Genomic DNA, 25,761 nt, shown 5'->3' on the forward strand with positions numbered 1-25,761 from the left:
TGACCCTCACAACTTCTCGTTCACGCGGCACAACAAAACGCAAGTGGCTGAAACTTGAACAACCCCCGTCCCCCTGGGGGTGTAAAATAATTAATACAACTTTAAAATCAGTAGCACGAACGGATTATGATCGCTGCTTCCCTTCATAAATTTCCACGAAACAACACAAAACACCGACACCGCCGCCATCGCAAATGGGCCGTGAAGGATTGCCACGGGTCAGAAGATTTCCCTCTCGCGGAGGTCACACGCGGAGAGGTGGTGGGGGGGGGGAGGAATTCACAGGATCTGTCAGAAGAAAAAAAAACATCCCGACATCAAAGCAAAAAAAATACCAGCCAAAAAAAACGATCGTAAAACCGATATTCCGGCCGATCCTGGCAAAAGCATAAGTTAGCCGGCAACGACTGCGAAAGGCCGCCTATATTTTCCACCAAAGTCGATCGCAAAAGCAATCGAAGCGGGCCGTTTAATCGCGGAAGGACAACCAATCGGGCGTATCCTAGCGACGCCTTCGGTATTTCGCCCTGAGCCGTTGTTTGCGTTGTTTCCTGCCAAAACAAGCGCGACGTGAGCCCGTTTTTTTTTTCGATAAAAAAACGGACTTTTTTACCCAAAACAACCACAACAACAAAAAACGCCTAAAAGCGTCACGGAGAAGAGAAAGCAAACGTTCGCGGCAGGGTGGCGCGTAATTTATACGGCAGCATTTATTAACCCAAATCAAATTGCAGCACTCTAATTCTAGCTTTCTGGTTCATTTCGCTCACCCGATTCCGTCCTCCCTTTAGAACCCTGCCAGCCAGTGGGGTTTGGCGATTCGCCCGCGGATTAGTGGATCGCTTCGGTGGAATTACACACCCCAGCTCGATCGGATTTGGAGAAATAATCGCCAATCGTAAAGGCAACACCGAGAAAGGCCCCCCCATGCATGCAAGCGAGCGTACGCTCAAGGGTAGGGTAGTGACTTCCGAACCATCGATCGCCGGCGAAGGTCTTCTTTGGACCGGCAAAAAACAAAAGCTCCACCGGTTTTGGCCGCTGGGAAGGTGAACGATAAATTCTTAATTACCACTTCAAAAACGTAACTGCCGGCGCAGGCTTATTTTCTGCCCGCGCGTATGGTCACGCAAACGGAGCGCCCTCAGCCAGGGTTTAGTGTCAATATTTGCATTGCTTTAGTGGGGTGGGGGCTTTTTGTGGACCGCCCGTGCTTTGACTCATGAGCCACACGAGTGTTGGGGGGAGTGTGATGAGGAAAGCAAATGATTGGCCTTTTTTTACGGCGAAAATGTGAGCACCGTTTTATCAGTGGCGATCCAAGCGTCATGCCACGTGTGCTTTACTGTCGCCATTTATGAAGCAAATTTGGGACGGTAATTTAAACAAAGTTACTATGTACTTTTGCTACCAAATGTTGTGCGGTCGTGGAGCATCTAACATTCCGAATGGTGGACTATAAGCACCCGGACGAGCTTCTGCAAAGATACTGCCTTCAACTTCTCAAACTGATCCACCAAGCCCGACCAAGCGTGTGACAGCTGCCGACGTGAACGTGACCGTCATCTATCCTGACGTGAGTGAGTGTATTAATTAACTTTTTTAAAAATAGCACACACACACATCCTATATAGTGATCGATATCCTTGCTCGCAACACGGGCCCGGACCAGTTGCGCTCGAACCAGTCCCGTTCAATCATTTCGATCCCGAGTGGCGCGTAATTGGTGTCACCTTTCATGGTGCGCCTTTTGCCCCTTTGTGTGGCTCCCATTTTCGATTCCCGACATCGGATAGACGTCATCCTGTTAGCGCTCCACTGTTACCCTCCCAACCGAAGAAAGGGAAGCTTTCAACCGTTCCAGGACGCCGGCAAGGACGCGTGTCAACGTGCGAAGCGAGAGAAGAAAATTCATGAATCGAACCAAAAATAGCCAACACGGTGACTTGAATCGCTTGACAGGCTCCCTAGAGAGAGAGAGAGAGAGCCTTGGTACCTGTTCCGGAAGCCAGCCTGCTTTAGCCCACTCACGTTGCATCGAGCGTGCCACTCGGAAACGGGACACAATCGATAGGGCACGCGTGCGGAGTTCGCAAACTTCCAAGGATCGTCGTCAAGGGTTTGCGTTGGAGGTGATAAATTTATCAACGCTTCGGTATGCACCGAGTTCGTGGTGCTATTTCTGCACCACCAGAATAATGCCGTGCGTTATTTTTCGGGGGCTCACCGGTTTGCACGCGAAATTGAAGAACGATGTCTTTTGCGGCAAACGACACGTTTACATCGAATTACTTACGAATTACGTCATCGTAACGTAGGGATGGGCAAGATACGCAGGCTGATTGGCTCGAAACAGCTCGAAAGACACCAGGATGCCACTCGCACGAGTGTCGAGTCGGTCGAGTGTGTGGCAGTAAATGTAATTACGGTTTCAATTCCCCACTTCACGGCGCCTCATTAATTAAGGAAGCTGGGCTAGTGTGCAATGGCCTCACCCGGACAAGCCACCGAGGTGTTCCGGCACGCTTGAGGCTAATTTACGCGAATTAATGATGATGTGATGCAGTTCGCTTTAAGCAATGCGATGCAACGGCCGCTGGCGTGAATTCTTCGGCACCTGTTTGCCACACTACCTTAGCCTTCCTTGGGCATCGTCGTGTGTCTACCGTCACCAGAAGTGCCCACTCGAGAGGATGCAGCAAATAAATTTCTCTAACTAATACCGCTAGCCTACCACGGGTTGCTTACCTGAAACGAGAGAGAGAGAGAGAAGAAAAGAGCGATGAAGGGCTGCAGTGAAGGGCCATTTCAAAGTGACAACAAAGTGCTCGCCAGCAGCTGGCCAGTCACGGAGCTTCTTGAGCGGGTGTGATTAAGTATCGCCATGCGGTAGAGCGCACGTCTGGAGGGATGTTATTTCGCGCTGAGTATGTGGGTCAAATTATGAGACAGCTACATAACAACACGCCACAGCATAATCGACGAAAGGGATGTCGTGCGAGTGTGGCGCACGGCACGGCCCGGCTGTGCAAGTGCAGTCTGTAATTTGGCGCGTCGTAAGTCCGGTACATCGACCGACAAAAGCACCGGTTCGTGACCCGGGACGCGCGTTAATTGGCACTTCTGTGGTGCGTTGCACTAGATATATGTCACGATGGATCTGCCCACAGCAGGAGCCTCAAATGATCGGATGAACCAGGCACACGAAGCAAAACAGCAAGTGTTTGGAACGATAGGATAAGCGAATTTTGGGATGAGCATTAAAGCAATCAAACCATGTAAACTCTACTGAGGTGATGACGAAGCTCACAAGCGCATATGCGACGGATAGTTAGCGAAAGAGGTGAATTAGTGTCACTTTCCCTCGGGCTGGAAGCGTAGCTCAAAACCCTCGCAAAGTGCTGCAAACGATTAAACCATTATTCTAATTCACTCTGCGATCCACCGATTCCTGGTCCGTTCTACCGAAACGACGTGGGCACTTTGTTTTCAGAGCATGACAGAATCAAAAGCGAGCAAACAGACTCACGGTGGAGTATTTTTGCATCTAATTAGCTTACGACCCGAACAATAAACGGTGACGCGATGGTTGTGAAAGTTTCCATATCGTCCCCAAATCACGGCCACCCTCAGACCAGCATCCGGCGGAAAAGCCATCCCCGTCTGTCACGCTGGCGCCTTCACTGGTGATGGAAATGCGTTACATCCATACACGGGAGCCGTCTGTAGTGAAGAAACACCGGCACTTCGTGGAATCCAATGGAGCAATTTCGTGCCATCGGTTGTACCGCGCCCGGGACGACAAAGTTTATCCGGGATGGCATCCATTATCCAAATGATTTCCAGGACAAACCGGGCGTGCTTTCGTGCGGAAAATAACTCCCATCTTTTTACGTGGAAACTCCGGTGCATCGCTGGGCGTCCCTTTTAGCCGCACCAACTGACTGAGACTAAGTTCAAAACGCGAGAATGGCATGGCACCAGGCGAGAAGCGTTCGCGAAATGAACATTTCGCGGAACGTAAGATCTTTGCGAGCTGTTCCGAGAAAATACCACTTTGATTCATCCGCCCACTATTCAAGGAGGGCAAGGCTTATGAAATGCGATCACATTTCACCATCGCCGCCAGCACGTGGCGTGGAAGAGTGTCGCCAGGGAAAGAACACGTGGCAGTACGTACCATCGGCGGTGGGATGGTGGTTTTCTAGCCAGGAAGAAGTTATAATTAAGTTATTATGTAGTCCCAACCACCAGGGCGAACGCACCTGAGGCTTCGTGCAATATATTCGAGCATATTAGCGTCTCGACAAGACGATCATCCCTCGGTTGCGTCGGCGACATTTAAACGACAGTTATGGAAAACCCGAACGATCACGCTAGTTTCGAGCGCAAAGACTCTTTAGCGAAGCATTAGCACATTTATTCACACGAAAGCTTTCCGGGCGCGTTCTCAAAATGGGCCATAATTAATTCAACAAATCCACAACAGCACGGTGCGCGCCTTTCGCTGCTCATCTCGCAAGGTAACAACTGGCCGGGGGTTTTGCCGTGCCGCCTAATTCCTATCGCTAATGGAGCACTTTCGGTTGATTACATCTAATCAAATATTCGTGCCCGTGGAGGTAATAACCGACCCGCAAGGTGCTGCCAATCCTTTTGATGGTCGGATCGCGCCGTCTAGCGTTTAGCAGACGACATCGATCGGGTAATTACGCCAATCGGAGCACTGCTGGGGCCACAGGAAGGAAAGATCAAAGTGTGTGTGTATTTCTTTGCAGTTCGCAAACCAAACGGCAACGCAAAGCAAAAGCTCATCGTCGGTGGTTTTTTTCTTTCTTAAAGGGCAACCTTCGCAGGTTTTAGCTCGCGGTCGCTCATTTACATTCTCACCCCAGGGAGCATCTTGTTGTACCTGCCATGTGTGATGATGGCACGAGCTGCAGGTGGCAACGAGATGCACTTTCCACAGATTGAAACCAACCGCCATTTGCTGTTCCCAGTCCCCGATTCTCCTTGCTGAGTGGATCGAAACCAGCCGGGAAAGGAAAGTGGTTTGCTTAAGATTAAAGGCCATGCAGTCTGAGGATCCTACCTGTCCACCGCGCACGAGGCCACGGCATGTTCGTAAAATAGTCCCACCAAAAAAAAAAAAGCGCCAACTTCCGTCACTGATACTCCATCCAACGACACGGGTTTTGGCACCCGGAAGGAAGCAAAAAAAGGTGCGGAGGATCGACGGCAGGTGAAATCTGTGACTGCAAAAACTTTCGTCCGACCGTCTGAAGGCCGCGGCCGGTTTGAAAATGAGTTTGAGATGAAACCAACAACAGCATGAAAAAGCTGCTCAGTTCGCTAGAAGCCGGTTCCGTATGCATATGCGATTGCGACTGTCGGAGCGGTTTGCCTTCTTTCTTGGCGATAGGTTTCTCTCTCCCGGCGAATGCCAAAAGCGAAGGGTGCAATTTCACCGATCCGCGTCACTTTGGGGTTGGGGAAATTAACTCCCAATGAGTGGCCGGTGCCTAGGGGACCCCATGGGGAGAGGTTTCTGTCGGTGGAGACTCGACAAAGTAGAGACACCTTCAGATCTTTTGATCCCCTCTGGCGGGTGATGATGCGAGTGATTGATTTCGTTTTCACAAAACCAAACATTCCGGAACTGGATTTCAACCCGGGAGCGACCGTACGAGCAGGACGGCAAGACAAAGGATGAACCGAGCTGGCGCTATACAAGGCGAAAAAAAAGGGGACGATGATTTACAGAGTCATAAAAGTACCACGTTCGCGGCGGTATCCCTTTTTCTACGATAATTAAAGACGGGCTTCCTGCAGCAGAGGAGCCAACGAAAGGCAGCGATAGAGAGAGAGAAAGAAAGGCAAGATAAGCTTTCCAAGGCGCTCGGGTGCCTTTTGGGGTGGGAGCTTTTTATTACATTCCATTCCCCACGACAAACAGCGAATAGCGATGTTAGCGAGATCCTCTCTCGACGGAGGAATTTAAACAATTTGTTTGCCCTAGCGAGGTTGCGTTGCGTTAGCGAATGGCGCTTTCCCGGACGGCCACGAAAGAAAGGATTCTAAAGCAAAACCGCACGCATCAGATTGAGTCTGCCTACAAAGCTTCCCGAGTGCTAGGCAAAAACAACACACTCAATTTAATGCTCTTGCGCGGCGCTGCTGACAGAGATGCGTCTAAAGCAAATATTAATTTCATTTCGACATTCGCTTCAAAACACCCAAACAAGCCAAATAAAACACGGCGAGGCGAGCATGCTTTCACGAGCGAGACGATGCTTGTTTTATCGCGAAACGATAACTAATTCTCGTCGAGCCACCAAAACCGATGTACATCCGTGGAACGCGTCCATTTCTTGATCCCCACTGGGCGCTACGCCCAGCAATGGGAGGTATTTGCTTTGCTAGCAACACGCCTTCGACAACGACGTCTATGGATGGGGTTTTTTCCGGCCCCATCCAATCGACAGACGGTGCCAGTTTCCAGTGCTGTCACGTATCTCATTACCAATGGCGGAAATTGCCGTACGGTATGCGGGCATGTCCTTTCGTGAGCACTAAGCGCACGCATTCCGAAGCATCCGCATCCGTTTGGTGGCTGCAGGCTAGAAATTGGAAGAATTTTATCCAATTGCGTTGGTGTCACGGCAAAACCCAACACCCATGGGCGCCGCTAAGCGTGTTCACAATGCTTGATCGGAAGGTTCAAGCGCAAGAAGTAAAAAAAAAAAGACAAAAGAAGAAACGTCATGGCGCCATTTAAAACAATGGCCATCGGAGGCTTCGACATTGAACGCTGTTTTTTTTTTTTATTGTTTCGGTGTATTCCCCACGGTTGATTGGTTCGGATGTCGATCGAATTTTCATCACCGAATGTTCAATTCCCGTGAAGCAACAAAAATTAGAAGGTTACTACCGCGGCACACAGGCAACCCAAATGGCCCCAAATCCAACCAAGGCTGATGGAATGAACTCACCGCTCGAAATAAGCTGCAATAAGCGAACATTCTCACATGCTGAAGCTAGCCGAAAAGCGTTCGATTGCACAAAACAATGAGCCCGGGGGAGGTAAAAAATAAACCCGAAGCGATAATAAAAATAAGTTACAAAACATTTTCCAAACAAAAAACGCACCACACAGCTGCTTTTGTCGCAGTTGGCCGTGTTATGCATCCGCACCGTTCGCGCATTTTTTTTTTCACCCTGACGCTTGCAGTTTGCGGTCGAATTATGTCGATCTCGCTGCGTGTTTTATTTCTGTCGAATGCATTTTATTTTTCCACCTCAATAATGCATCGGTGGCGCGGGCGTGATGTTCAGATTAATTCATCGCGAGTAAGCATAAAGCACACAAAACGGGGAGACAAAAAACAATGGCTAAAGAGAGAACAAATCGATTCGTGCATGCGTCGAACATACAAACGACACCAGCCTCGGTATCGAAATGAGTAAAAGCTCACTCTCTCTCTCTCTCTCTCCCAGGTGAAAGGTGTATGTTTTTGCACAAAAAGCATTTGCATCCGCGCTTGCACAGCAGCACCGAAAAAAAAATGCACAAAAACACACCTTCTTCCGCGCCTGCCAAAAGGTCAACATTAATGAGCTCGTCTCGCTCGCCCGAGCGCCCTTCCGGTTATGTACGACTGGGTGAGCATAACAAACCTCTCCCACACCTCCCCCCACTAGTGCAATGAGCATTAATCATTCAATGCACCCCCCCCCCCCCCCCGGGGGAGGCGAGACCTTGGGGTAACAGGAATCAAACACACAACGACAAACGCGTGCAGCACAAAACACCATTTGCAAACGAGAACCGTGCACATGCAAAGTGGCCCCCTGAGCGAATGGAATGAATGGGTCTCTCTCTCTCTCTCCTTCTCTCGGTAAGGCGAGTTTTCCACCACACCAAGTTCGCTTCGGATCGATCGATCAAATGCACTTTTCACGTGCGATTTATCAACACGCTGTCAATGATGCAATTTCTCCCGTCGTGCCGCGTGGCGACTTTCTTTTCTGTGCCTACTCTGGGTGCGTTATTTTTTTGTTTTTTTTTTCGCTGTATTCCGGTTTCCAGCTGCACCCCTAATCGTGCGCCTTTGACTCTTCCTTGCGCTTACTCAACCACCAGGAAGAGAGTGCCAGCGAACGAAAAAACGGATGGTGCCCTTGGTGACACTTCGCCTTGCTTGGGGCGCGTCACGAAACGGCCACTTTGACGCTTTGTGTTTGCTCCCTTTCCTTTTGCGACCGATCACCGATCCGGCGCAAATGGTGTATCTCTCTGCGCGATCAGGTTTTTTTTTATTTTGTTATCTTACCCACTCCGGCACCGTACCAGAGATGATACAAATCACGCGCGGCATTAGTTCGTCCGCACGCTCTACGGTCGCCCGTATCGTAGGGCACTGCGACTGAGTGCAGTTTTATCGCACTGCAAGCCAGAAAGTGCACCGGTTGCACCGGCTGCGAGCCGCTTGTGGTTGCGGGTAACGGCACTCTGGCCGCTGAGCGAATCACGATCATGATGGGATGATGATTTAATTTAGAGCATTTCCTGATCTCGCGCAACGGACCTGCGGGGTGTGTGCGTTGTTTATTTGCGATCGGCGCACTTACTATATGAAAGGTTTATTCACGCGTTTTTTTGTGTGTGTTACCGGTTTACAACCACCGGGAGTGCGTGGAAATTCGACGACGTTGCGAAAAATAATATACTACACACTTTTCCATCCAAAAAATCACCAAAGCTCAATCGGGAGGTTGTTATACGTAGGGAGAAAGTTTGTCATTTTGACCTAATTTCTTCCGGGCCTGAATTCTACTCTAACATTAGTCAGAAAAACCCCCATTCCCAGAGCACTGCCAAAAGGTTCTTGTTCCATGGAAAGGTGTCGGTGACGTGATTTTAATACGATCTTTAGAGATACGTATTATCAGTAACAATCTGGAAGGCATTGTTAAGGTTTTTATTTCTCCGAAATGTGGTAAATTGAAAATAATGCTTCCTTTAATATTCCTGTATTCTATAGTACTGAGTTTGTCATACTCGGGAAATTGTTATTCACAGCGTGTTGTTACACGCAGGGATCTGTCATACACGTGAAAATACGGTAATCCTTTTTGCCGAAAATAGCTCTAAATCGAACTAAAAGCTCCACCCATCCCTAGTGGGCCAACAAACCCACCCAAGTCCACTACGGCAGGCGTTCTGGTCTCTTCCAGCCACCAGTAAGGTCGTCGCCATCGACGGAACCCACAGCACAGAACAAGAGAAAACTCAAGCGAAAGCACGTTTCGCGTAAAATGCGAACCCACCACCCAAAACGTGGGGGAAAAAGGGCCGCAAAATCTGCAAAACCTTCGCCCAGGCGCCCACCAGTTCGTGTGATCGGCCGCGTGGCAGAAACAAGCGCCAAAAGACCGGACGCAACAACGAAACGTGGCCAGCTGGGCGAAGGCGATGGGCAAACTGGAGGCTCCCTTTTTTCCCCGGGTCCGAAACGGCAGGTGGGTGGGTGGTGCGAGTGCAGCTGATTGCTGGCAGAGGGCTAGGGCACCTAGGCAGCCGCGGCCGTGTGTGTGTGTGTGTGGTTGTGTAGGCAGCCAGCCTTGCAGCCATCCGGGACCTGACTCATGCACGGGGCACTTTGGTCCCGTTAGTTAGCGAACAATCGATATGATGGGCTGTTCCGTGAGGCTCGCCAGAGTCACTCGGGTGGTGCGGGAGGGAGGGGGTAAAGCTAAGCAAAGCGAGAAAAAAAGCAGGCGCTCTTCGCGCGGCTGAAACCGGAATGTAATTTGATTACTTCGTCTATCTGCACAGCCGTCGATGACGTGGGATGATCACTATGCTTGCGGTCAGTGTGGAAAAGGATGGGAGAGGCCGATTGGGGGGGGGGTGCAAGTGGGGTCGGGAGGGAAAGCACTGGAGCAGTAATTTAGGCTCAGTACATAGAAAAAGAGGCAGAAAAAAACTAGCACAGGCGAGAACTTGCGAGGGAGCAAGAGAACGATAAGGCATCTCGGCTAATGGTGTTCAGGTTTTTCCTTCATCCGACTACCTTCAGGGCCTATCCATCGCACACAACCTTCCATTTGGAACCGGATCGAGCATTTGAAGCAAAAAGTGATAACTGAGCGGAATTATCATCATTCGGAAAGCTTCCCAAGGATACGGTTGGTCAAAAAAAAACCGCATCTCTCAAGCTCACTTGTTGAGCTGACAGAGCCATCCGATGCGTTGGGAGACACAAAAAAGAGTGAAATTCATCTTTTTAAAACACGCATCATGCTTTACTTGTAACGTTATCGAATAATGCAGCGTCGTAATGGGTGCGGGTGCCATCTCCGCCCAAGTGTGAAAAGCATTTCGAGCATGCAAACAGAGCTGGCGTCTAAGCGGCAACAAAAAAAAAGCATTGAAGCCCCTCGCGATCGATAATGGAATTAGCGCACTTAAGGCACGACAACGGCCGGCCTAGCGACAGGCGAGGTGCAATGTGTGAATTTTCGTACCGCCGTTCGAATTAAACGCACCCACATCTCGTGTGTGCCATCGCAGGGACAGATCCTTGCTCACACGCCATCGAAACGACCGATCATCCTATGGCACGTTTTCCGAAGGTGGTCGATTTTACCGAATCCGGAGGGACTGTTCCGAAGTGCACGCCGCTGGCCGTGGCTGGGTGTGTTGACCCCATGCGTCGGTATGACTAAGAAGATCAACAAGCGTGCCCAGTGCAAAAAGGCCCCAAGACACAACGAGCACCACGTCACGTCATGCGGCTTTTGGATGAAATGGTCGACCGATAGAAGCGAAGCTGAGGCGGCTTGTTTAGCTAATTCTGGATGCAAATTTCGCTGTTGATAGTTCCGTGGTTCCGTGGTTGACCGGACGCTTACGAAGCAAGCCACCAAAGCCGGCCGTTTAACGTGTCCGCCGGTATTGACGGATGATGTCACAACGGGGTTTTGTTCTGTCGAGATGTTCTGTCACCGATTTGAGAGCTGGGAACTCGAACATCTCGCCAGAGAAGGTCTGCAAGTGAAGATCTCCAACAGCTGCTGGCTGTTTGAACAACATTTTGCATAATACGCGGCGTGCGTTGAGGGGAAAAGTAAGCAAATTACCATTTGTAAAATTAGGCTGTCGATGATCTCCTGATTAGGCTTCGCTGGGAATCATCGCGTCTTCGGCAGACCGCTGATCGCTCTCGAAGCAATATATATGCTCTGGGTTTGATAAGCTGGATGACGAGGGGTTATTTTTATTTTTATCACAAAAGTTGCAGCAACGCGTTCGGAAGCGCCGCCCGTTCCGGTTTCTAATCACACACACACGTGCACTGCACCTGACACGCCGTACTGATACCGATATATTTTGCACTCACTACGAACTAAATCATTCGCTTCACTATACTACGATGCGCTTTGAACACCTTGTTTCCATTGACGCAAAATTTACGTTTGGACCATACGCGCGCGATGGTTTCGTTGCACTTGCTTTATTTTTTTTTTATTTCGCTAAATTATCAGACCGAACTCGCGGACACTTGCAATCCAATAGGTTATGGGGGAATGGTTCTCCTGGGTGAGAAAATGGTGCTACCGCTTTGGTTTGCGACTAGAAAGGGCAGGGAAAAAAACCATGCAAAAAGGGCGAATTTACGAGCTTCTGCAATAGCAACTGAACGGTGCTACCTGAGACAAGAATTTTACACAAAATTGAAACATTTACAACACGCGCTTCTCAACACATCTTGTGGCAGAGCTTCCGAAAGGCAATACCTCAAGCTGCCATGGTCGGCGAACGTTTACCAAAAAAAAAAAAAAACGCCACCATTTCCTTCTCGCCATGGCAGACGTTTTATCCTTTCCCGTGGCAGCTCGTCAGCACCGCAAGGATCGTCGCTAGAATACGCTTTCATTTCTCACCCACCAGCCACGAACAGGTTACGCTCGCTCGAATGCGGCACCCTAACCATGAAACGCACACTTCACCGAGTGGGTGAGTGTGATGTTGTTTTTTTTAGTTCAAGTTCAAAACTATCACTTTTATCGTGCCCGCGTTCGTCCTCCACCAACGGATGCACTCAGGAAGCAGCGCACCAAAACCCGAACCCGAGAAGATGCGCGCTGGCCTGGCTTCAGCGATCCTTGCGATGCACATTCTGCCCACCGAGCAACCGAGCCATTTTGTCCAGCCCTGCACTTCCCTAACCGACCGTTCGGGATTCCGTTTCGTCCTGCGAAGGGGAAAACAGTTTCCTAACAAGCAAAACCATACCAGCGAGCAACTTGCATTCTTGTGCACCCGCAAGCACCACACTATGGGACAGATGCCTCTTGTCAAACGGTTCCTTGGGGTGGCGCGTTCAGCATCATCGCAAAGCCCAAGGCCACACGCGGGAGTTTATCACAACGCCGCCGTATCACAGAACCGATCCGATGGAAGCAAAGCTCGACGATTGCAAACTCGCTTTACTACTTAATTCCAGTCAATCAGAGCCCGCCGGTCGACACGCGGGGCAACAATTTTAGCCACACCGTCGGCGTGGATGCTGCCATGGTTTGTTTTGTTGCTGTCTTTGCTACAGACGACAGAATACACCTGTAGTTTCGAGTGGCAAAACGCGTGCGCGGGCGCGGCTGTTCCCAATTTCCCCACGCGAAGGCTCCGGAACGCGCCCGTGTATGGGTGAGTCAAAAAAGTCGATAAAACCCGATGGCGTTATCACGACCGCGCGCACGGTGAGAGAAGGGAAAACCATGGGCGAAGTGGAGGAGAGGGTCCTAGACCTAGAGAGCGGGAACGGAGCGGAGGTCTTCTTCCAAACAAAATTCTGCTTCCTTTCGACTCCCCGACTCCCTGACCTGAAAACGTTGGTCGCCGTTTGGCTGCACGCGCAGCCTCCCCGCGCGATGGTAGCCAAAAGGGATAAAAAAAAACCGGGATGAAATCCGAAACTCCCGATCCAGGAGCTGCCTCTACTGCACTACTAACCTTCCTTTCTACACGCCACGGGGCAGTACGGTGTTTACGCGCTGCACTGTTTCGCCACGCAACAAAGGTAGAACAATCGATAAGCACACACGAGCACGCGGGGCGAAATTGTGGCGACCATTTTCATTTCTCTCTATCACGGAGCAAAGCGAAAATTATCTAACACTGGCTAGCACCGTCCCGTCCCGTTACATTCTCTCTCTCTCCCTCTCTCTCTCTCTCACGCTTGCCACGGCGAGGCCAAGCAGGAAGAAGCATTTGTTTTTGTTGACATCAAGCTTTTGACGTTTCGTTTTGCTGTTGTCGTTTGTGTTGCGTTTCACCGCGCATTTCTTGGCCCGGCTATCAACGAAAAACAGGGCGTGCAGGGCTGTTTCGGAGCCGGATTGGTGCGTATGTAAACTTAGCTATCACTCCGCGGATGCACGCTAATTATACTAACGTTTTTTGGTCTGGCACGGGCTGCACGGTTCTCAACTGTTTGCACGTCAACTACAAAACACACGACGCGCATCCGCACGCTTGGAGAGGCGTTGTTGAAATGAGAAGAAACATACCCAACGCCAGCGACCAGCATGTTCATAGTGCGCACCACACAGTGGGCTATTATGTGTGAAAACGCGTCAAATTCTTTTTTTTTATACTTTGCTCCTTTTTAGACGATGCATTGTTGAATGCATTTTTGGTGTCTAAAAAAATGCAATATTTTATATAAAACTCTATCTCGTGTACTTTATGCTTCTTCTTAGTGCATACAATGAGTGATGGCTCGGTAGCATTGCAGGCTACTATTATCGATAAAATACCAATGGAATTTTTAGAACTGTTTTACAATAAAAATCATTCACATAAATAAAAACGTTTTAATATGACAAGCATGTCGTTTGACATTCCTGACTGAGACACACGAAGCAAACTTCGGATCGTGGAAGAGGTGCACCATGGGATGAAGATAGTCAAAATTTCAGGACAGACCCATCCCGTATTTTACTCAAATTACCAACATATTTCTAGTGCCTAAAGCATGGATCACGATCAATTTAAGAGTCTTCATTTAGAATTGAGCAAAGTAGTAATAATTAGTGACATTCGCACATCATGTAAATTTAGGGAAAAGGTTTATTTAAATCCCCGTTTTAACTACATTGCTAATGTGTCTGTATAATAACCCCTAAAGATATGCTATTTAACTGCAACAGAATGGCCAACTAAGTTCAAAAGTGATTTCTTCTTTTTCCAACTTTATTTTACTTTTTATTCCAAATTTGATTATTATCCTTTACTTTCCCCCTTTTTGGCAATTGGACTTTTTTCTACTTCTCGGCAAAAAATCCAAAATATACGTATGATTAGGCGGGTTCGATAGCCGAAATGTGAGCGTGCGGCACAAACATACGATAGTATCATGTTCGAATTTCGACCGAACCTCGAATCTCGACTGACCCTCGACGCAGGACTGACTATCCAACTACATAAAAATTTCATGTCATAGAAAGGCCAACATTGTGATGGTACACCAGTTGTTGAGAAACTTAATAAGTATAAGAAACCCTAATGCTCATACATTTATTGGACAAGATGAATAATTTTGTTACACTTTTAATGCATTAATAGCCATTAAATAATTTTTTTTATATTGCTATTATGGATCCAGCATCACAAACAAGCATCGATCTCTGGTATATTATAATTCCGAACACCAAGCTTTATAATTGATGTGTTGTATAAAAGAAATAAATTTGATGGACGTATCGTTAAATTTCCGTTTTGTTTTATTCTTCCTAGGAATTAATGATCCTTACAATAAATTTAAATCCATTCTCTCTGCATGATACATGCTGATCTATAGTTTAACCACCAAGAACCATAGGAAGAACCTTCACGGCGATGCCAAGAATCTTTCCCCAGTTGATTTTCCGACCTCCCATGGCTTCAATTTTGGCAAGAGTAGCGGCATCGACTTCTACTTCGATTTTGGCGGTTTCGTCGTTGGCCGTAGCACTGCTTTCAGCGGGCTTGCTTTCTTCAGCAGGCATCGCCTGGGAGATGGAGATCACCGCGAACAGGGCGAGCAGGACGAATGCGAATGTGAACTTCATGTTGACTTCTTGGTTGGTTTGTAGGATTCAACTGATAATCCTCTTCGAATGATGCAGGTGTTTTTATACTACCAGACAGTAGATGAGGCCATAGACCGTACTACCAGAGATTCGTAGACGAGAAAATATGACGTTGTATAAATTTTAATTACACAACTGTTGCTATGAAGCTCAAAACAGATGTGTTAATAATTTCCGTCAAATGTTTTCAAGGTTACAAAACACATTAAGTAAACAGTATCCTGTTCGAAATATTATCTAGCGTGCAATGTTGCAATCTGCAATGCAATAAACAAACTATGATTGATTATAAATGGAATTTTCATAAATCTCATGTTGAGTATCACAATGACGAGTATGTGTGCAAGACACATTGACTAATAAAGATCTTACGCGATGAGCCGCGTTTATCGACATTTTTGATGTACAATTTCTGATCAATGAGTAGCGCAAAGCAGTTATAGCGAATCGTTCGTCATAAACATGTTTCAATAGTAATGAATATAATTTTTAGTTTTGGTAACCATTGCCTAATGTAGCAGTTGGTAACCTACAAAGTGTTGTACATGTAGCAGTTGAATTGCATCTATGGATACACCTGATATATGTTTGAAATGAATTTGTAAAAACAAATGCAAATTCAATATTTGTTTCAAAACAGGTGTGAGAATAAATTTAAATTGTTTTTGTCATTTCATAAATGGTTTCTTCAATCTTGTAACTTCGTTTTGAGAAAATGTATTATATGATCAATCTGAAAATGCATGAATATTAACCTATGATCGCTATTTTACTTCTGACGTTCGTTATTTGTTGGCGGGTTTTCTCCTTCTACTTTCGATCGAGATGAAAATGATGAATTATGAAAAAAAAAGGATGAGTTAAAAAGGATTGTCTAGTCCTACCATAGAGAAATAAATTTGAGTAATTTGTTTGTTTCAACTATGCTAACTTTTACTAATTTATCTCATACACATAAGAGGTAAACCTAGTGGTCAACGACTCAACTTAAAGCTCAAATTGTAATAAAATGCAAATCGCTTAACGAAATATTTAAAGCACATTTAATCTTAAGATATGCAATTTTATATTTTTTACATAGGTAATGCACATTTAAATTTTCATGCTCTTGTTGTTAACATTAATTTATACTACAAAGTATCCAGGCATACAACGAGAGCATGTATAACGTACATGATAATTGAGCTTTACTTTTAATTCTGAGCAAACACTTTGTAAAAGTTTATAATATATAATATTAGGCAATGGTAACCAAAACTTAAAATTATATTTATTGCTATTGAAATATGTTTATGATGAACGATCCGCTATAACTGCTATGCGCTACTCATTGATCAGAAATTGTACATTAAAAATGTCGATAAACGCGGCTCATCGCGTAAGATCTTTAGTAGTTAATGTGTCTTGCACACATACTCGTCATTGTGATACTCAACATGAGATTTATGAAAATTCCATTTATAATCAATCATAGTTTGTTTATTGCATTGCAGATTGCAACATTGCACGCTAGATAATATTTCGAACAGGATACTGTTTACTTAATGTGTTTTGTAACCTTGAAAACATTTGGCGGAAATTATTAACACATCTGTTTTATGCTTCGTAGCAACAGTTGTGTAATTAAAATTTTTACAACGCCATATTTTCTCGTCTACGAATCTCTGGTAGTACGGCCTATGGCCTCATCTACTGTCTGGTAGTATAAAAACACCTGCATCATTCGAAGAGGATTATCAGTTGAATCCTACAAGCCAACCAAGAAGTCAACATGAAGTTCGCATTCGCATTCGTCCTGCTCGCCCTGTTCGCGGTGATCTCCATCTCCCAGGCGATGCCTGCTGAAGAAAGCAAGCCCGCTGAAAGCAGTGCTACGGCCAACGACGAAACTGCCAAAATCGAAGTAGAAGTTGATGCCGCTACTCTTGCCAAAATTGAAGCCATGGGAGGTCGGAAAATCAACTGGGGAAAGATTCTTGGCATCGCCGTGAAGGTTCTTCCTATGGTTCTTGGTGGATAAGCTGTAGAGTAAATCTATTGTAGAGATGCTTAATTTCTAGCGAGAATAAAACAAAGTGTAAATCCAACAAAACGTGCAACAAATCTATTAACTTTTGATTTTGGAGAACGGTGTGTGTAACAAAAAATAACATCATAAACGAGAATAAATTTATTTATCTCTTATTTCTTAGAGTAGGAGTAGCGTTGGTTGGAAACATGTTAAACCTGAAATACAAACTATTCTAGATGAGCAACACAACTCGGATAGCTATGCTTTGCTGCTAATGGCATATTCCATTCCTTAAAAGCAGCATTAGTGGTCTAACGAAACAGGTCTCCTTTTTTGTGGGTATACCCGCTGGAAGCAGAGCTTTGATAAACGACGATTCTGGAGCAAAGATTGAGGTGGAAGTCGATAGCACTATTTGTACCAAAACAAAAGCTATGGAAGGCCGAGCATTCGGTCAGAAGAAGTTTTTGTGCATTGCTTAGCCATCATAATTCCTGAATATATAGTAGATCGCTGGAAAAAAGACCTTCGATCAAAATTTCTCTGTATTTAAAAATATATACGATGAAGGGCTATTGGAAGCTTTGTTATGGATGTCACATCGATAGATTATTATTACTTGAATATTTTCGATCGTTTACTAATTGCATGGTATAGGATCGTAGCTGTTGTTCCAGGTGGTGCTTTTCATTTTCAAATTTTGATGCTAAGCTTACATACATTCCAAAGTATTAAAATTTCATTTATGGATAAAACGTTCATAAACAATCAAACTTCTCTGTTATGCAAAGTAAATTGATTCGTATGTTTTGCTTCATGCCAGTCATGTAAGCTTGCCTGTCATCTATATCATTAACTACCAGAAAGTTTTACTGAACCTTGAAATTGGTCCTAAATGAACAGCTTCAAAAAAGGAGTTATGATAATTAGCATAAAATGAGATGAAGGAAATAGTTATTCAAAAGCACTTTCCATCACAAGCGAGTTGTGGAAAACTATATTAGAATACTGCTTCGACATTCTTTTTTTTCTTAACTTTTTTAAATTTTCTTCCGTTTATTATTTCTAATTTTTAAACAATTAAATAAAAACTGGCTTACTCAACAGTATAAAAGTTTTATTAATTTACACATTTGAAGCAGAACTTATAAGAACTCTTGAGCAATATTCACAGCAATGCCCAACCATTTCTTCCAATCAAATGCTCGGCCACCCATAGTTTGAATTTTGGCAATAGTAGCGGCATCAACTTCTAGCTCAATCTTTGCTCCAACGTCGTCGTTGGATGTAGCACTGCTTTCTTCAGCGGGCATCGCCTGGGAGATGGTGATCACCGCGAACAGGGCGAGCAGGACGAATGCGAATGCGAACTTCATGTTGGCTTGTTGGTTGACTTCTACGATACAACTGACGATGCAGCTGGGATCATTCTCGCGGTTTATATACCATTGCACCAAATGAAAAACGCGGCTCATCGCAAACATATTCGTCACTGTGATACCATTTCGCAAAAAGCTCGACATGAGATTTATGAAAATTCCATTTATAATCAATAATAGTGGTTTTCGTTTATTGCATTGCAGATTGCAATATTGCACGCTAGACAAGATTTCGAACATCGATATAAAATGGGAATGTATTTTATAACCTTGAAAACATTTGGCGGAAATTATTAACACATCTGTTTTATGCTTCGTAGCAACAGTTGTGTAATTAAAATTTTTACAACGCCATATTTTCTCGTCTACGAATCTCTGGTAGTACGGCCTATGGCCTCATCTACTGTCTGGTAGTATAAAAACACCTGCATCATTCGAAGAGGATTATCAGTTGAATCCTACAAGCCAACCAAGAAGTCAACATGAAGTTCGCATTCGTCCTGCTCGCCCTGTTCGCGGTGATCTCCATCTCCCAGGCAATGCCTGCTGAAGAAAGCAAGCCCGCTGAAAGCAGTGCTACGGCCAACGACGAAACCGCCAAAATCGAAGTAGAAGTTGATGCCGCTACTCTTGCCAAAATTGAAGCCATGGGAGGTCGGAAAATCAACTGGGGAAAGATTCTTGGCATCGCCGTGAAGGTTCTTCCTATGGTTCTTGGTGGATAAGCTGTAGAGTAAATCTATTGTAGAGATGCTTAATTTCTAGCGAGAATAAAACAAAGTGTAAATCCAACAAAACGTGCAACAAATCTATTAACTTTTGATTTTGGAGAACGGTGTGTTCTATTGTAACAAAAAATAACATCATAAACGAGAATAAATTTATTTATCTCTTATTTCTTAGAGTAGGAGTAGCGTTGGTTGGAAACATGTTAAACCTGAAATACAAACTATTCTAGATGAGCAACACAACTCGGATAGCTATGCTTTGCTGCTAATGGCATATTCCATTCCTTAAAAGCAGCATTAGTGGTCTAACGAAACAGGTCTCCTTTTTTGTGGGTATACCCGCTGGAAGCAGAGCTTTGATAAACGACGATTCTGGAGCAAAGATTGAGGTGGAAGTCGATAGCACTATTTGTACCAAAACAAAAGCTATGGAAGGCCGAGCATTCGGTCAGAAGAAGTTTTTGTGCATTGCTTAGCCATCATAATTCCTGAATATATAGTAGATCGCTGGAAAAAAGACCTTCGATCAAAATTTCTCTGTATTTAAAAATATATACGATGAAGGGCTATTGGAAGCTTTGTTATGGATGTCACATCGATAGATTATTATTACTTGAATATTTTCGATCGTTTACTAATTGCATGGTATAGGATCGTAGCTGTTGTTCCAGGTGGTGCTTTTCATTTTCAAATTTTGATGCTAAGCTTACATACATTCCAAAGTATTAAAATTTCATTTATGGATAAAACGTTCATAAACAATCTAACTTCTCTGTTATGCAAAATAAATTGATTCGTATGTTTTGCTTCATGCCAGTCATGTAAGCTTGCCTGTCATCTATATCATTAACTACCAGAAAGTTTTACTGAACCTTGAAATTGGTCCTAAATGAACAGCTTCAAAAAAGGAGTTATGATAATTAGCATAAAATGAGATGAAGGAAATAGTTATTCAAAAGCACTTTCCATCACAAGCGAGTTGTGGAAAACTATATTAGAATACTGCTTCGACATTCTTTTTTTTCTTAACTTTTTTAAATTTTCTTCCGTTTATTATTTCTAATTTTTAAACAATTAAATAAAAACTGGCTTACTCAACAGTATAAAAGTTTTATTAATTTACACATTTGAAGCAGAACTTATAAGAACTCTTGAGCAATATTCACAGCAATGCCCAACCATTTCTTCCAATCAAATGCTCGGCCACCCATAGTTTGAATTTTGGCAATAGTAGCGGCATCAACTTCTAGCTCAATCTTTGCTCCAACGTCGTCGTTGGATGTAGCACTGCTTTCTTCAGCGGGCATCGCCTGGGAGATGGTGATCACCGCGAACAGGGCGAGCAGGACGAATGCGAATGCGAACTTCATGTTGGCTTGTTGGTTGACTTCTACGATACAACTGACGATGCAGCTGGGATCATTCTCGCGGTTTATATACCATTGCACCAAATGAAAAACGCGGCTCATCGCAAACATATTCGTCACTGTGATACCATTTCGCAAAAAGCTCGACATGAGATTTATGAAAATTCCATTTATAATCAATAATAGTGGTTTTCGTTTATTGCATTGCAGATTGCAATATTGCACGCTAGACAAGATTTCGAACATCGATATAAAATGGGAATGTATTTTATAACCTTGAAAACATTTGGCGGAAATTATTAACACATCTGTTTTGAGCTTCATAGCAACAGTTGTGTAATTAAGATTTTTACAACGCCATATTTTCTCGTCTACGAATCTCTGGTAGCACGGTCTACGGCCTCATCTACTGTCTGGTAGTATAAAAACACCTGCATCATTCGAAGAGGATTATCAGTTGAATCCTACAAGCCAACCAAGAAGTCAACATGAAGTTCGCATTCGCATTCGTCCTGCTCGCCCTGTTCGCGGTAATCTCCATCTCCCAGGCGATGCCTGCTGAAGAAAGCAAGCCCGCTGAAAGCAGTGCTACGGCCAACGACGAAACTGCCAAAATCGAAGTAGAAGTCGATGCCGCTACTCTTGCCAAAATTGAAGCCATGGGAGGCCGGAAAATCAACTGGGGAAAGATTCTTGGCATCGCCGTGAAGGTTCTTCCTATGGTTCTTGGTGGATAAGCTGTAGAGTAAATCTATTGTAGAGATGCTTAATTTCTAGCGAGAATAAAACAAAGTGTAAATCCAACAAAACGTGCAACAAATCTATTAACTTTTGATTTTGGAGAACGGTGTGTGTAACAAAAAATAACATCATAAACGAGAATAAATTTATTTATCTCTTATTTCTTAGAGTAGGAGTAGCGTTGGTTGGAAACATGTTAAACCTGAAATACAAACTATTCTAGATGAGCAACACAACTCGGATAGCTATGCTTTGCTGCTAATGGCATATTCCATTCCTTAAAAGCAGCATTAGTGGTCTAACGAAACAGGTCTCCTTTTTTGTGGGTATACCCGCTGGAAGCAGAGCTTTGATAAACGACGATTCTGGAGCAAAGATTGAGGTGGAAGTCGATAGTACTATTTGTACCAAAACAAAAGCTATGGAAGGCCGAGCATTCGGTCAGAAGAAGTTTTTGTGCATTGCTTAGCCATCATAATTCCTGAATATATAGTAGATCGCTGGAAAAAAGGCCTTCGTTCAAAATTTCTCTGTATTTAAAAATATATACGATGAAGGGCTATTGGAAGCTTTGTTATGGATGTCACATCGATAGATTATTATTACTTGAATATTTTCGATCGTTTACTTTCGATCGTTTAAAGTATTAAAATTTCATTTATGGATAAAACGTTCATAAACAATCAAACTTCTCTGTTATGCAAAATAAATTGATTCGTATGTTTTGCTTCATGCCAGTCATGTAAGCTTGCCTGTCATCTATATCATTAACTACCAGAAAGTTTTACTGAACCTTGAAATTGGTCCTAAATGAACAGCTTCAAAAAAGGAGTTATGATAATTAGCATAAAATGAGCTGAAGGAAATAGTTATTCAAAAGCACTTTCCATCACAAGCGAGTTGTGGAAAACTATATTAGAATACTGCTTCGACATTCTTTTTTTTCTTAACTTTTTTAAATTTTCTTCCGTTTATTATTTCTAATTTTTAAACAATTAAATAAAAACTGGCTTACTCAACAGTATAAAAGTTTTATTAATTTACACATTTGAAGCAGAACTTATAAGAACTCTTGAGCAATATTCACAGCAATGCCCAACCATTTCTTCCAATCAAAAGCTCGGCCACCCATAGTTTGAATTTTGGCAATAGTAGCGGCATCAACTTCTAGCTCAATCTTTGCTCCAACGTCGTCGTTGGATGTAGCACTGCTTTCTTCAGCGGGCATCGCCTGGGAGATGGTGATCACCGCGAACAGGGCGAGCAGGACGAATGCGAATGCGAACTTCATGTTGGCTTGTTGGATGGCTTCTACGATGCGACTAACGATGCAATTAAGATTATTCTTTACGCTTTTATAGCAACATATCGAATAAAAATATTTGAACCAAAAAAATAAGTGTAATACAGTAGCTGTAACATATTCAACCTTGAAAACAGATGACGGATGTTTGATTTTGTATTGCAAAAACACTTGCAAAAACAGTCTGGTTTCGAAACAGTTGTCTGGCGTGTTTCGAAGGGGAAAATATTCTTCTTCGATGAAAGATACGGAAGATATTTTGTATGACCTTTTCCTTTTGCATATTTCGCATTAAATCCTGTGTCATTCGGAATGATTGATTACATTAACTATTATACATTTTCCCTTTCACTAGATTGTAATCAGTGGTCCCCTCTATCACGGCTTTCAGTTGGTATAGTTATCTAGTCTTCTCAGTAACATCAACATTTCGTATTGAAGTAAGGTGCCACACAAGCGCCAATAAACAACGTGAAGAGCACTATTTACTCAACTCAGTTTTATGGAACACTGGTGGGCTGGAATTAAATTTTAAAGACAGAATCCTTGCGTTCTAATTCTTGACGCAGACATCATTACGTACATTAAACAGTATTTAGTTGTAATGAAAGTTGTTCTTTGCTTTGGAAAAAAAGAAATTACAAAACGTCGCTACTAGTGGTTTCCAACAGAAGGCGCAAGTGTTGCTTGTGAAATGTTTCGTGTGAAATATTTCTCTTTCACTTGCAATATTTCATATGGATTTACCACCATTTTTCTTGTTAGATTCACTTAGCTCCGTCCGCCTTAGTTCAGAAACAGCAAGAATCTTTAATAATGGCTTCATAGCCAATTACGAATCTTCCTTAACTACTCAACAAAATAAAAAATTTTTCTCGAATATAACAGCCCAACTTCAACATAAGACACCCATATACGGTTACACAGAGAATTTGTTCGAATTTTATTTCTACTTGTGAATCAACAACGAATATAGCGTGTATATTTTACTTCATAAAATCATAAAATTATATGCTAAATGTGTGTACAACATGTTTAAGCTACTTCCCTCTCTCGTTCGTTCGGATCGCGTATTTGCGGAGAAACGGCTGGCTTAGCTGGTGGGCTTGTGGCTATCAAGTGGAATTAGTAGCGTCTACTTACGACGACAAAAAAAAACACACGCACATAAGCTACCTCTTAACAAGCGAAGGAATATACATATTTATTACAATTTCTGTGCCCATCAGACTACCACTAGTGCCCTTCAGTTCCTAACCCGATCCTTCGTCACAATCCGCAACAATCACGGTTGCCGCTGCTATTAATAAACAATAAACAACATCTCGTACTGATGAGATTAAAATAGCTATGCATCAAACCATCTTCCGGACCCCACCGCTTCTATGATGTTCCGGTCGGATTTGCGCTGGTTGCAGAAACCAGTATGTTCTGCTATCATCTTCGTCTGCCAAATGGACGCAGAAATTCCACACGCTTAATACGATCTAACTATATCTGTAGTACGCTGCAACGGTTCTACGATGTTTCCAGTCAACACTTGGTGCCGTTTTACATTGTTTTTATACCAAAGCTTGTTAGAAACGATCGTTTAAAACCCCCATATTCAGCGTGCGCGATATGTGCACAATCGTTCTGTGTGTTATTGGCTTAATTTCACTATCGTAAGGACTGGATTATCACCGACGTAGTCCTTGCGAGCAGAGTTGTGTCCGCTGTGTTGTGTCTCGTTGTGCACGGTTTTCCGTGTATAATCGACAGATTTGTTTGCCTACACACGCGCGTGTTTGGGCAATCTCACACGGAAGAGCTACCTGTCCTTAAATGCTAAAGATCTATGGAGAAAACATGTAAACAAATAAAAAAAAACACAGTAAAATGGTAAGTTTCGATCGGCAGTCAATTCTGCGCTACACGCTCTACCTGCTCGTTCACTACTAGGCTAAGCGATCGGATCTGTTTTGTGCCGTGCGTAAGTGATCTCCAGGCACTGTGGTTAACGGTTAAGTATACATTTCTTCTTCATTCCGAGCAGCGTGACCTCTAAACGTCTAACTAATTACACTTCCCTAGTTTCGCGGTGCCTCCATCTTCATAGCAAAAGACACGGTTCCGCAGGGCGATATAAGTTCATTGGCACATGAGACAGTCTCGAGTAGGTGCGAGAGAAGATGTAAGGATAAGGATATGGACGCGTAACGCTGTGAAACAACCGCTTGCTCATATCAAACAAAAGCACAGGTTCTGCAGGGTACCTCCGGAGTTACGGTTGGAGTTACGATTGGTCTTCAGCTCAGCTACCGCCAGAGTAGCGCCTGGGTCACGACGATCCCCACTGCGGTTTGCTCCAATATCGACGGACGTCCGAGGGCCGCCACCGAGACACGGCAGTAGAGCATCATTCGCGGGATTGATCAGCAAGGATGGGATGCTGCTGCTTTCCGTCGTGCTCGGGTGCAAATCCGTCGATTCGCCACCTGCAGATTCGTAGCAACGACCAACGCGAGGATGACGACGACGACAGGCAGAGCAAAGGACAAAGGTTTAGAGTAACGGTGCCGTCGCTTCGCATTACGCTTAGGTTAGGTTAGACACGACGATACACATTGCATTGCTGTACGTCAAAGAGGGGGGAGTGAATGACGATGGGTAACATCGACCGAAACCACGGAAGGTGCCAGGGTGCCACCAAGTGACTGTTACAGAGTCAAGAGTGCTACCGAGCTACCGAGTCAATATACACCTAACGCTCGCGGATACAGCGTGTCCCCGTGAAGCATGAACCCTTGTGGGGAAGAATGCAGAAACTCATTGATCGAAAACTTTCCTTCAAAAATACCAAACCTTCGAAAGTATTGCAAGAGATTCGTTCTTCCAGGGCATTGCTACAGGGATGCTGACTTGCATACTGCACCATTAGCGGTAGAATTTGGTGGAATGTACATTCGCTCGCGAAGGAATGTCGAAATCTGAGAATATGCACGAGCGTTCGCGGACCAACGCCAGCGGAAATTTGATAAAACACCCAGTACGGGGCCACGCTACAGTACTATGAGTGCAAACAGTGTGATGATGGCAATAATGATCGCAATGA

General features: G+C 44.5%; 1 protein-coding gene across 1 annotated transcript in view; it reads right to left on the reverse strand.

Moving 5' to 3' along the window:
- Positions 1–25,761, reverse strand: part of LOC128724603 (uncharacterized) — a 152,534-nt gene that overhangs the window by 82,268 nt on the left and 44,505 nt on the right. The gene's annotated exons all lie outside the window — the stretch shown is intronic.

This window comes from Anopheles nili, chromosome 3, assembly GCF_943737925.1.
Source record: "Anopheles nili chromosome 3, idAnoNiliSN_F5_01, whole genome shotgun sequence".
NCBI classification, from domain to species: domain Eukaryota; kingdom Metazoa; phylum Arthropoda; class Insecta; order Diptera; family Culicidae; genus Anopheles; species Anopheles nili.